Here is a 14,128-nt window from a genome sequence, read left to right on the forward strand (position 1 = left end):
GGGTATATTAGTCACTTTTTGGAAACCAAGAGTCTCATATTCTTTTAGACACTGCACAAAGGTCTGAGAGTTGACAAACCTGATAACCAGGTTTCTAATGTCTACTGTAACAGAGGAGGCCTATACCTCCATATCTTTTCAAGAAATAAATGGAAGACATCCATCCTAGATGGTTTCAACATTTAACTTGATGCAGGATAAAATATTTTCAACCTGAATATTATTTTATCCTTTATGATACTTAATATGGAAATGTTATTTACATTTTAAGAATTGCATTAGATGAAGTAATTTCAATTCAAGAAATAGTTTAGCATTGTCTAGCTGACTAATTTTAGTTAAAGTTTCCTTGATAAAGAGAGTTTCAAATGAGAGCAGGAAGGTGCTTGGAGAATAAAATAAGGAAAATATATATCTATATGTAGATATATATATATTATATACATATATACATACACACATACACATACAAAAAAAAAACAGAAGAAACTGGAAATGATGTGGGTATTTGCCTGGATGTCCCTTTTGGCACTGCTATATTCATTTGAAAAATATAAGGAAGTGGGTCTGATCATATTTCATGCAAGATATTGGGGCATATGTAGTAGAACAATAATAATAAGCAGAATAATAACTATTTAGGTAACATTTCAAGGTTTACAAAATGCTTTACATGAATTACCTCATTTGGACCTCATTGGAACCCCTGAAATTATTATCCCAATTGTGCAGTGAAGAATCTGACTCGGGGAGATTATATGACTCCACTAGAATCACAATGTTAGCAACTATATGACTTGGGATTTTTCTGGCTCCAAGACTCACCCACTATCCAATACGCTTCTTTCTAGTACTTTAAAAGAGGACTTATATCATTCATTTGGGACCTGTCTCTACAGACATTTCATAATTATATTAAATGAGGAGGAGACTTAGAATTCAGAAATGTAAGTCATAAAAAGATCATAAACTTGGTTCATCAGGTCTCTAGAAAACATTTATTTTTCAAAGCATATGGTACAAGTGCTAGAAAAAACTCATTATTCTGTTAGAATCTCTAATAGAGTAAAGCTTTCCTAAATTAATTTTGCTATAACTCTCTGAACAATAACTCAGTTAAGAGTTAGACATACAGGGAAATTTGTGTTTTTTTTAGGTGTATTTACCATTTAAAAATAATTATTTTTTAAGAGCATTATCATTTCATTAAACATCAATAAAACTTTTGACTAATAATTAATATCAAGTCTTGGTCAAAACATTCACAAGTTTCATTTGAGGCTCCTCACCTGCCTTGTCAAGGGACTTTGTGTGAATGCATTTAATTTTTGCTGCTATGCTGTGAGTAAGATTTTTGCAACAGTAGGGATAAAACTAAATCCAACTCACACAGGTGCTGTGAGCTTAATTAGTGGTTTAAATTCTTAGGTTTAAAAAAACAGTGCATAAGTGAAAGCATTGTTATGATTTCATGGGGACATTATAGAAATTCTTTAGAAGTCTGGCAGGAATTACTGGGATAAATTTATATTCAGTATGCTACCCAAGTAGGATTAGTGCTCCATTGATTTCCATTGAGCTTCTTAGAGCAGCTCTCTTAATCATATATCTTTCCACAGTCCACACATTGTTCTTGAAAATTTTAGTACATGAAGAGAAATACTTTTCAAATGAGCAGACAACATACCTCTAATAAGGAATTTTAAGTAAGGATTGAAAGAGAAAACAGCTTGAGTTAATACAGAAAATGTTGTCTCTCAAAAGTGATTTGCTCACAGGACTATGTCATTCCTTCCTATTGAGAGTTATCAAATCAGTAAATTCTGGCAGATGAATTAGACTCTTGTCTCTAATTGAATGAGACATGTAGAGGTAATGTTGTCTTAGAGCAGGATCGAGGTTTGAGAACTAATAACTTCAATTCAGATATTTTTCTCATGGTGAGAAAAAGAAAATCCCACTACCAAAAATTTATACTAAAGCAATTACATTAAATGATTTTGAATTAATGAAAACATTAAAATAATTTTGTGAATCTTTTTGTTGGTTATTCTTCTCAGGATATCAGAAATTCGTGTTCAGATATTCAAATAATAGAGGGGTTAGATAACTCTTAAAGAAGAATTTGTAGGGTGAACTGCAAAAGAGAAATTTTCAACATCTATTGCAGTCGAATTGAAGCAAACCAAACCAAACCAAACCAAAAACCTTTCTGTTTTAGATCATTCAAAATATCATTCTAAATTTTGAATTCAAAATTAAACTGTTTGCCATCTACATGCAATAGATTAAATAGTTTTTTTTTATTTTAGTCAGAAACAAATGAGACAATATGTAAATACAGGCAACAGAGTCAACCTTTTGTTATCTGATCATTGAATTTCATTTATGTTTAAAGAGGAATTGAAGTTATTACAAGCAGGATGTAGAGTATAACATCAACTTCATTTTATGGTATCATCTACACAAAGTAGGCAACTAAATGGCATAGTGGATAGAGTACTGGGCCAACACTCAGGAAGAGCTGAGTTCAAATAAGGACTTAAACACTTACTGTGTGGCCCTGGGCAAGTCATTTAACATGTCTCCTTTTTCCTTAACTGTAAAATGGATATGATAATAACACAGATCTTAAAGGGTTAGTTAGAAGATCAAATGAGATAATATTTGTCAAGCACTTAGCACAGTACCTGGCACATAATAAGTGCTTAATAAATATTTATTCCCTCTCTCCTTTTCCTAAATTAATGTTGGTTCTCCTAAGTCTATTATGAGGTATGGAAGTCAGATTTGTCATGGAGTATATTCAATGATATTGCAGGAGTTTTTCGTTTCAGTTGAAATAGAACATACCTCGATGTAATATGGTAATGCTTCAGTGATGTCAATAGTTAATAAACATTTGTTAAACACCTACTATATGCCAGTAACTGTGCTAGGCACTGGGGATACAATAAAAAAAGACAGCTACTCTCATGAAGGAGCTTACAATGTAAGGGGGAAAGACAACATAAAAAAGAAAGCTGACAAGGTAAGAGGAAAGATGCAAGTGTGGTAGAGGAGTGTCTGTGGGGTCATGGTAGAGAGGTCCCAAAGCAACTCAGCCAGGTGAGAAATGAGGAGATATCTGTCCTGAGTGCTTCCTTAAATGGAGATTTTGAAGTTCATGGCTTTGTCCTCCAATTTGGACAGAGGATAGTGATGATGTACCAAGTTGATTCAGTCTTTAAAAATGATGAGTTTTTCCCATGATGAAGTTCTTGGGAGAAGGCAGATGCACTACTCTGGATTAGTGCAGCTAGGTGGGAAATTAAAAATGATATATTAGTTTTCTTAAAATAGATATTTAGATTAAATCAATATACTTTGAGTTTAGCACCTGTAGCTATTCAAACAATAATCTCAGTCTGATTAATATACATTGATGCATGACATCCATCATCAGCATTATCATCATCATCATCATCATCATCTCTCTCTCTCTCTTTCGATCTCTCTCTTTCTTTCTCTCTGTCTCTTTCTTCCTCTCACAGAGTTATAACACATTCATTCTTTTTTTTCTATGATGACTGAGGAAGTGTTGCTTTCTTCCCTAAGTATCATTCCTGAAGACTAAATTCAAAAGAACTCCAGAAACCCCCTCTCAAAAGAGTCTAATAAGCCTAGTATAGGATCACTTCTACTAAGTCATTAAATTGCTAGCAATCTGTGTAGTGCATGCCAGTTTACTGATTGTTTTGTGCTATATGTAAATGTATGGGGTTTAAACAAAGGAGGATCAATTCTTTCAGGAGCAAAAGAACAGAATATATTCTCTTGGTGCCAGCCTAGAAAGGAATAGGTAAGAGAGAAACATTGAAACTGGCACACAAAGACAGCTGACAGCAGGATGAACCTTTCCATAATCAAAATTCTAACTCTGCCTCAGATACATTAACATTATGACTCTGGAGCAGTCATTTAACTATTCACAATTTCAGTTTTCTCATGTGTAAAATTCCATGGTCTCCAAGATACTATCCAGCTGTAAATTTATGTTCCTCCAACATTCTAGTGCAAAGGTCCTAGCTGTGCAATTCATAGAGTTTCGGGTCAGAAATGTTATCATATTTCAGAAAAGTGGAAGAATGGATAGGAATGGCTATCCTAGACTTGATTATGACCAAACTGGGAAGAAAAAAAAAACATTAGTGAATATAGAGATGATAGGAAGTATGTGATAGAATGGCCATGTCATCTTAGAATTTGTGGGAGAGAACAGGCTCATAACATTAGTTCTTGAAAGAAATTTGAATGAATTCCAGGAAAGTATAAGCAACCATAGCTTTTAGGATTTTATCAGATATCTAAAAATATCTCATGGTGCTTATTTTGACAAGATAGAGAGAGATGTAGATGGGGCAATACTGTATTTATGTGGTTCAAAACTATTCAACTGACCAAACTCAGGGAGGAATTATTAAATTAGTATTAACTTGAATATAATTTTCTAGAGTGTCATAGGAATCTAATACTAGTCTTTCCCATCATTTTTATTGATAACTTGGCTAATGGCAGAGATGCTATTCTTGTTAAATTTGTCCATGACATGAAACTATGAGAATTGGTCAATATGTCATGTAGTGATTAAAATCTGTGATGAAGAGAAACGGAGGCACAAAAGGTCCAAGCATAGTCTATTTATTGGCAAGGTTAACAGCTGCCAGTAATAAAGGTCAGTGGTCCCTCAGTTACCAGAGATTCATTAGAGCTGAAAGAACAGTCTTCTATACAGTTGGTAAAAATGTAGGGTGTGCTTATATTTAGCCTGATTTATAGGAGGGGATTTCCAAGACCCAACAGGGAGGGAGCCATTTCCAGTCATACTGATCTATATCTTACCACTGGACTCAGATAGCTCTGGAGGTGAGAGTGAGGCTGGTGACTTTGCACAGCCCTGCCTCACTTAAATCCAATTCACTTGCAAGTTGTGACATCACCTTCCTGATGTCATGGTCCTCTTTGAGAACAAAAGACAAACAGCTACAACAAGAGCAGGGAAAAACACAGTTAATCATCATTCTCTATAAAGTCTAGTGTTAAACAACACTTGACTTATGGCCAGGCAGACCATCTTAATACCCCAGGGATTTATCCCCTTCCTTCTCCCAACTAGTGCATGAGTCTAAGCTGTAGCCCTGAAAAATAGGGAAATTACACTTTTTTCCAGAAGTCAGACTTTCTAATGTTAAGTAGTCAAACTATCATTTAAATCAACCTAATTCATAGTACTAATCCAGTAATTAGATAAAATTTTCAATTAATAAGTAATATAGCAATCTCACATTTGTATGATAAAATAAGGATCACAAATGATCCTATTAGGCTAGAATGATGAGCTGATGCACACAAAATGAATTATGATAGGAATAAATGCCATATACATAAGTTCAGTAGATTTGCAATATGCATACAAGAAGGGAGATAAGATTAGAAAATAGTTCATGTGGGGGGGAAATATTTATGGGTATAAGAAAATGCCAAGCTCATTATGTCTTGGAAGTGTGCTATGAGATCCTCCAAATGAATGAAATCTTAGGCTCCATCAATAGCTGTTATTTAAAAAAGATATCTTGTATTCATAGAGAAAAATTGATAGTCCTATTGTAATCTTCCCCAGCCAGACCATATCTGGAGGATTTCATTCAGTTTGGGGCATTTCATTTTTAAAGAAAAGTTGAAAAGCTAGAATGCAGTCAGCAAGGGTGGCTAGGATGGCCAAGAGGCACAATTCCATACAAGAATTGAGGAAGAAGAATGTTTAACTTGGGCCTATGGAGATGTAGAAAAAGTGCTTTATCAGTTAGTTATCAACCTCACTGCTGGGAATTATTCCAGGGCTAAGGAAATAGAATCTTGTCTGAAAACATGGTTCTAAGACTTTACCTTGCTTTTTTTGCAAAGAATATGCTTAAGGAAGAACTAGTTAGGGAGATCATAAGTTCATGGTCTGAGCATCACAATTACTTTGATGACAAAGTTATAAACATATTGCCAATGGCTACCTATATTTGAGATGTGTCCAGTACTTATATTTAGCAACAGCAGGGACTCTTTCAACAATGACAACAGGTACTTCTGACAATTTCATGGTTTCTATGCTTTGTTAAACATGAAAGTCTGCATCTTAGAAATATTTCTTGTACTCAGACAAAACTAATTCATTGTTGCTATAATTCCTAAGCATGGATAAAACTTCAATATCTATTATATGTGATGTATGGCATTTTATTGTTCTTTTTTGTTATCCTTAGAAACTTGTTAACTCTTTTCCTATACAAAATTTATTGAAAACATAAAGGCCCAGATATTAGTTTCAATTCACCCATTCATAGTTTTCTGATCAATATGTAGGAACTAAATTGTCATTAAAAGAGCAAATGAATACTTTGAAATATCAAGCAAAGTATACATGTTCCCTGGCCATTTGGTTTCTAAATATTTAATAATCACACCATTGCACTGACACATGCTGTGCCTGTAACAGCTCTGGCTATTTGAATTTGATGGCATTATAAATAATAGATAAGGACATGAATGGAATGGTTGAAATTGTTTCTCTTGGGGAGATAATTCTTTCAAAATCAGGTGGTAATTCACATGTTTCTTTAGAATTTTCAAGTATTCTGTTTCATATGAAGAACTAAATGGCAGTTATCTAAGTATGAAACCTATATGTGTTTAACAGAAGTATCAGTGAGAAATACACACACATATACATATATATCTCTGTATGTATATATGTACACATATATTTAGAGTACAAATAGTTTTCATTTATCCAAGAATTGGTTTCCCCAACCATTTGTTAATCATTTCAAGGCACTTTGGTTTATTGGAAAGAATACTTTACTAGGAAACAACTGACTTGAATTTAAGTGGCATCTAGCTGGTGCAGTGAATAGAGCACCTGGTCCTTGAGTCAGGAGGACCTGAGTTTAAATCCAGCCTGAGAAATTTACTAGCTGTGTGACCCTGACCAAGTCACTTACACGTTTGCCTCAGTTCTTCATCTGTAAAATGTAGCATCTAATTGTTTTAAAGAGAGAAATAAACTATTTTAAAATTGCTTTGCAAACCTTAAAGTTCTACATAAATACTAATTATAATTTAATAAGAGTAGTAATAATTGTAATATTGCCAGTTCCATCCTTTATTCATGACCTTAAAAAAATCACTTCACTTTTCTAAAGACAATTTCTTCAGCTACAAAATGGGGATACTAATATCCATATTTCTTACCTTATATGTTTGTTGTGAAGAAAATTTCTTTCACATGACAAAATATCTTGTAATTATGAACTGTTTGAATAACATTTTTAAAATTGACATTTATAAAGAGAACAAAGTAAAGCTGACCATCTCGGTGGCAGAATTGACTTTCAAAATGAATATGGATACTAAGTTATCTTGAAAAGTTTTAAGAAGATGGACTTCAATTGAATGACAACATACACAGCCAGTGGCAATGATCCCTTGCCAACTCCTTATTCAAAGGGTCTAAATGATTCAGATTCATCTAGAAAAACAATTTCACTTATTTCAAACAAATCTTCATTTCCCTAGTTGGTAAATGACAGTTATAGACTTCTGATGGATAAATGAATTATTCACTTCCAAAATAAATACATTAAAAAGAGCCATTTTAAATTAAAATTATACTGAAAGGAGAAAAAAATCACCCCAAGACAGTTTAGGGCAATTACTAGGCTGCAATAGCATTTAAATTATGTTATAATCAGGCTGAGTACAGTAATAAGTCAATGCATCTTTTACTTTTGGCATGTGGAGCTGTTTTGCAAGCATGAAAATATTATGTAATGTTACCCCTAAACTGAAATTAGAATTTCCCTTGGTTATAAAATACAAACAAATTTGAAACTTTTTTTTCTAAATGTGAAGTCAATTTATTAAAAAATAAAGCCATCAAAGGAATGTGGCTCTGAAGAAAATAAGGTCACTTTGCTTCATCTACTTCATTTTGTTTTTCAGGGACAAAGAGCCTCTCTTTCTGCCAGATACCTTATTTCAAGTTAAAGAATCATAACAAGCATTAGGCCCTTGGCAACAGTTATATGGATTTGGTAATACTTAGAAATATCACACAAATCCAATATAACCTAGGACAATTTAAAATGGCTGACTTTTTCAGTGGCTTCCTCTTCTTTTCTCTACTTTTGTCTACCTCTTTCACTAATGCTATTCATTTACATGAACATTCTCTCACTCCCAACTCCTGAATGGGTCACCTCATCCCATGGCTTATGGTGAAACAAGTACAAAGTCACATCTTCCCGGGACATACTTTGACTGAGCTTAAAGAAGATACCATAGGGAGATGCTAGGAAAATCAATAACATCAGGGTCACTCTTCTTTGAAAGTCACAGAGTTCCTCTTTTAACTGTAATTGAGCCAGACCAAAAGATTGGGGATTGACTCTTCTCTGGAGGATCTATAAACAGGATGAGAAAGTTTCAGGAAGAATCTCTCTTACTTTATTTCATACTCTATTCTCCCTCACCCTCACTCTTCTCAAGCCCAATCAAATGCAATAATATAACCATAAAATATTTAAAGCAGTGATGCTGAGCAAAGAAGAACTAAATTAGGGACATATAAAATGTAATGCTTTCAATTTGCAGGAATTCTGTTACTTGATAAGCTATATCTCAGCTTTCAATTCATCTTTGGAAAAAATATCTAGGTTTTGCCTCTATATTTAATGAATCCCAATAAATAAAGGTATTTAAGTTTCTAAGTAGCTGAATTGCATAGTGTAGGGGAAATCACATTGGATTAGGGGTCCAAAGGCTGAAATTCAATTATCAGTTATCCCCAGTTGTGGGACCTTGAGAAGTACGATCTCTCTCTTTGAGTCTATATCTCTTGAGAAGTGCCTGTTCCTCTCTGAGCCTCAGCTTCTTCCTCCATAAAATGGATATAATAACACAGATGATATCTTTTTATAGAATTATAATGTAAAGAACACTGTATTTGTAAACAGAGAAACAAGGTTGGAGTCTCATCTCTGATTTCCTGTTTGGAACTCTATTTCTTCACCTATAAAATAATGAAGTAAGAACTCATAGTCTATAATGCCCTTTCTAGCTGTGACTTTGATCCAATGATCCTAAAATTACACACATACTCACACATGTATGTGTATGTATATATGTACATGTACACACATGTATCTTGGAATCATATATACATGTCTATATGTGTATATATCCTATATCTATGTATGTATGTATACACATATATGGATGAAAGAGTTTTGAAACAAAGCACTGTATAAATCTAGCTTTGAACAATGCTGAAATAATTACTACTGTGTAATTAAAATAATATAGAAATAATAATGTAGAAATGTCAGGAGCAAAATACTGGTCTGTATACAATGTTTGTTAATTTGACCAAGGCCTTTGATACTATCATTGGTGAGATCTTGTGGGAGATCATGGCAAAATCTGGTTGGCCAGAGAAGTTCCTCAGTATTGGACACCAGTTTCATGATGGCATGCTTACACGGGTCCTAGATAATGAATGATATTCTCTCACTTTCCCAGTCATCAATGTAGTGAAGCTTGGCTGTGTGCTTCTTCTTATGCTTTTTGGCATGATGTTTTCAGTGATGTTGTTGGACACCTACAATGAAGGCAAAAACAGCATTGAGGTCAGCTACTGCACTGATTATAAATTATTTAACTTGAAAAGGCTGCAAGCCAAGACTAAAGTGGAGGGAGATGATAACTTATTTAATGTGAAAAGGCTATAAGCCAAGACTAAAGTGGAGGGAGAGATGGTATACAACTTTTTATTTGCAGATGATTGTTCATTGAATGTAGTGTCTAAAACTGAAATGCAACAGGTGGTGCATTGATTCTCTGCCACCTTTGTTAATTTTGGCCTGACAATTAACACCAAGAAAATAGAGGTTCTCCACTAGTCAGCACCACACCATCCATATGTGGATGTATCAGTTATAGCAAAAGGAGAAGTTTTGAATGCTGTGGTTAAGTTCATTGACTTTAGCAGTATACTTCCCAGGGATGTACATATAGATGAAAAGGTTGACAATTGCCTCGGCATTTGGGAGGCTGTGTGGTAGTAAGTGTGAAAGAGAAGAGGTATTAGGCTACCTACCAAATTAAAGGTCTATATAGTCACTGTGTTGACCTCTTTGTTATATGCCTGAGAAACTTGAACCATATAGCAGCACCATGTCAAGAAACTGAATCATTTTCCTTTGAATTGTCTTAGGAAAAATTCTGAAGATCACTTGGAAACATAAGGTACTGGACACTGAGGTCCTTTCTCAAGCTGAACTGCCAAGCCTTCAAACTGCAGAAAGCACAACTCAGATGGGTTGTTAGTTTTGTTTGAATGCCAAATGCATGTTCACCTAAAAGACTATTTTATAGTGATGTCACACAAGGCAATCACTCACACAGATGTCAGAAGAAGCAATACAAGGACAATCTCAGAGTCTCTCTGAAGAACTTTGATATTGATTGTGAGACATGGGAGACACTGGCACAGGACTGTCCAGCATGTTATGCCCACATAAAAGAAAGCACTGTACTTTATGAACAAAGCAGTATTGAAGTTGCTCAAAAGAAACATGAGATGCATAAATTTAGAGACATCTATGTCTCAAATTATTATAATGGACTATTTGTGCTAGCCTGTGGTTGAGCTTTCTAAACTTGTATTAGTCTGATCAGCCATAGTTGGACACACTGTACATTGACCCCAACATCATGATCTCATTTTTGTTCTCATCTAGTAAGAAGGATAACTAGGGTAGATCAATCGACCAATTAGCAAACATTTTAATTAAGTGCTTACTAAGTGCCAAACACTACGCTAAGTAGAAAAACAAAAAACAAAACAAAACAAAACAAAAAAACAGTCCAGGTCCTATAAGTTTACAGATTAATGGAGGAGACAACATAGACATAAATAGATATATAGAAGAAACATACTGAGTGGATGAAAGGTAACTTTAAAAGGGAGAGTACTATCACCCAGTCACTAGAAAAGAAATACTGACTAACGTGGCATAAGAGCTGAGCTTTAAAAGAAGCCAGAGATTTTAAGATAAAGTGTGGATAAAAAATATTCTAGTTACATGGAACATACTGAACCTTGGTATGTGCATGGTAAATGCAAAAGCACTGAGGTGGGAAATGCAACTTCATATGGCAAGAACGACAAGTATAGTAGTATGGCTGGAACAAAGTCTAGGAAGATGGGAAAGTGCCAAATTCCTAAGTATATTAAGTGCTCTTTGTGGAAGAGTGCAAAAGTTTACATTTCATCCTGGGGAGCCACTGGAGTTTCATGAGTGTGGGTAGGGCATGACAAAGTTGGAAGTAGATTTTAGAAAAATCACATTGGTAGCTAGCTATGTAAAGGATGATTTGGAATACAGAGAGAATTGAGGAAGAGGGAGCAAAGAGGAGACTTTTACAATATTTCAGATGAGGGGTAATGAAGGCCTGAATTACAGTGGTGACTGAGTGAGGAGAGCGCATAGTAGACATAATGCTTTATAGATTAAATGCTTCCCTCACATCTCTGTTGATCTGAGTGTGCTAGTAGACATGGGTAGGTTTTCATTTATAAATTAATGAAGCATCTGCACTTCAACCTAGAGAATTACATAGAGAGGAAATGTCTCCAGTCTTGTTGTCAACTTTTAGTCAAAGTCTTAATTCATTTTTATGGCTTTCATGTGCCTAGAAAGGAGCTTAACTAGTTCAGCCTCCCATAAAATCTCTGGAAGACACAAAGTTTGTCTACAGAGAGTGATTTAAATGTTTCCATCAAAACTTTTTGGAATACAACCATATGGTCTAGAAAGAGGAGTAGTTGATGTAACTAAACCAAATAACTTTGTTTAGGAGGAATATGCCTAGACATATGTGATGTGATTGCCCAATTCACATTCCCATATGCATTTTTGTGTATTTTCCCAAGGATAACAAATGGTTTAAATCAATAAAAAGGCCTTAAGTTGTTCCTGAGTGACTCAAAAAAGATAGTTCAGACTTTAAGATTAGTTGGAAGTTAAAAACAAAAAAAAAGTATAAATTTCATAGATAAAGAGACACTTTTAGAGTGAAGGACTGTGAAATGAGGAGAAGCATTATTCATTATTTAGAACTTACATGCAGTGATTTCCCTTACTTTATTATAAGAAATTAATTAGGAATGGGGTTGTCTTGAAGATAAAGACTTTGTCTATATGGTGGCCCCAAAACATTTTGAAAATGGGAAAAACTGGCTGAGTTAGTGATTCAGGAATTGTTCAGATGATCAAAATATTTTTTAGGCTTAAATTCTACTACTTCTCACTTTTAACCAGGCTAAATTACCTAATGCTTACTGGACAGATTTTTCTTGCCTATCTGGCTTCCACTTTTAGATCTGCTTCCTGGATTTCCAAATACAATACATTCTTTCCTGGGGGTTATTTATATTAAGAATTACTTTTAAAAATAATGTATATATACTAGTTCTGTTTTTAAGTTTAAGTATACTATACATATACATTAAGCACACTATACATATTAATATCTCTAGCTCTAAGTAATGTGTCTAGATGCAAATTGCACTATAGTAGGGGTCCTTAACCTTTTTAATTTTTTTTTCATGTACTCCACTGGTAGTATGATGAAGCCTATAGATTCCTTCTCTGGATAATGATTTTACATGCTTAAAAGAAAATGCATAGAAATTCAATGTAAACTGATTATATATTGTTTAAAAAGTTATAAAAAAATTGTCTATGAACTTCTTCAGAGAACTGAGGAGTGCATCTAGCTGCATGCTGAGCATACCTTTCTTGGCATGAGGAAAGTTAAAAATATAAATAAAATATTTTCTTGCCCTAGAAAAAAAATTTACGCTATCATGCATATGAGCTACTCTGCCCAAAGAAAGTTTTGAACAAAACATTTAAGAAAATGACTGTACTATTATTTCTTTTTCCTATTACTATTGCTGCTGCTGCTGCTGCTGCTATTGCTACTGCTATTAGTTACTAAAACTACCACTGCTACTGTTGCTGCTGCTGCAGCAGCTAATTACCATTTATGTGAACACTTTTAAGTTTTGCAAAGTGCTTTATATATATTCTCTCATTTTATCCTCCTGAGAATTCTGGGAGGCGGTTTCATTAAATTTTATAGTTGAGGAAACTGAGGCAGATAGGGGTTAGGTAACTTATTGGAGTTCACACAGATAGTAAGCAATTGAGGCATTATTTTAACCTGTTTCGGTCTTCCTGACTCAAGGCCCAGTGCTTTATCCACAGTATCACCTAGCTTTCACAATAGCCCTTCCTAATAACTCGGTATCGACACAATTAAGAAGTCTCATTTCTTCTAAATTTATAGGATTATGGATTTGGATTCAGAAGGCACTTTTTTTCTGTCAAGAAGCCAGAAAGTTGCCTGAGATCCCCCTAGTTTCCCTTGGAAACAATATTAAAACAAGCCTCTAAAAGTATTCTGGAGTGACAGAATTCACAAAAAAGACAGAGTGAAACAATTTTCCAACTTGAGAAAATTTAGAAGGACTTCAGAAAAGGTCTGTCTCATTTGAATAAAAGGGAAGTGGAGCCCAAGGTGGACAGAATCCAGAAAAGTCAACAGGACACTCAGCCACAGCACAGATCAGTAACGGAGGCCTCTCAGTCCTGAGTCAGCAGGCCAGTGGCATATTAGGCCAGTGGTGAGGCCTCCAATCCCATCATAGAAGTCAAACTGCCAGCCCCAGAACCCGGGGCACAACAGGAGCAACAAGGTGGGACCAGACCATGACAGAGGCTAAGCTTCCAGCATCTAAAGCCCTAATGTGGAAAGCCAGTGACCAGGCTTCTGTCCCCCAGCGCAAGAAGATTGGGACAGTGTCCTCTGTGCCTCAGAAACAGAGGTCAACTTCTAAAAAATCAGCAAAAAACAAACAGCCCTGACCATAGAAGGCTACTGTGGTGACAGGTAAAATGCCAACACAAACTCAGAAGAAGACAACAATGTTAAAACATCTATATGCAGAACATCAAAGGAGAATATAATG

The sequence above is a fragment of the Vombatus ursinus genome, unplaced genomic scaffold, assembly GCF_900497805.2.
Source record: "Vombatus ursinus unplaced genomic scaffold, bare-nosed wombat genome assembly UNPS02009573.1, whole genome shotgun sequence".
In the NCBI taxonomy this organism is placed as follows: Eukaryota; Metazoa; Chordata; class Mammalia; order Diprotodontia; family Vombatidae; genus Vombatus; species Vombatus ursinus.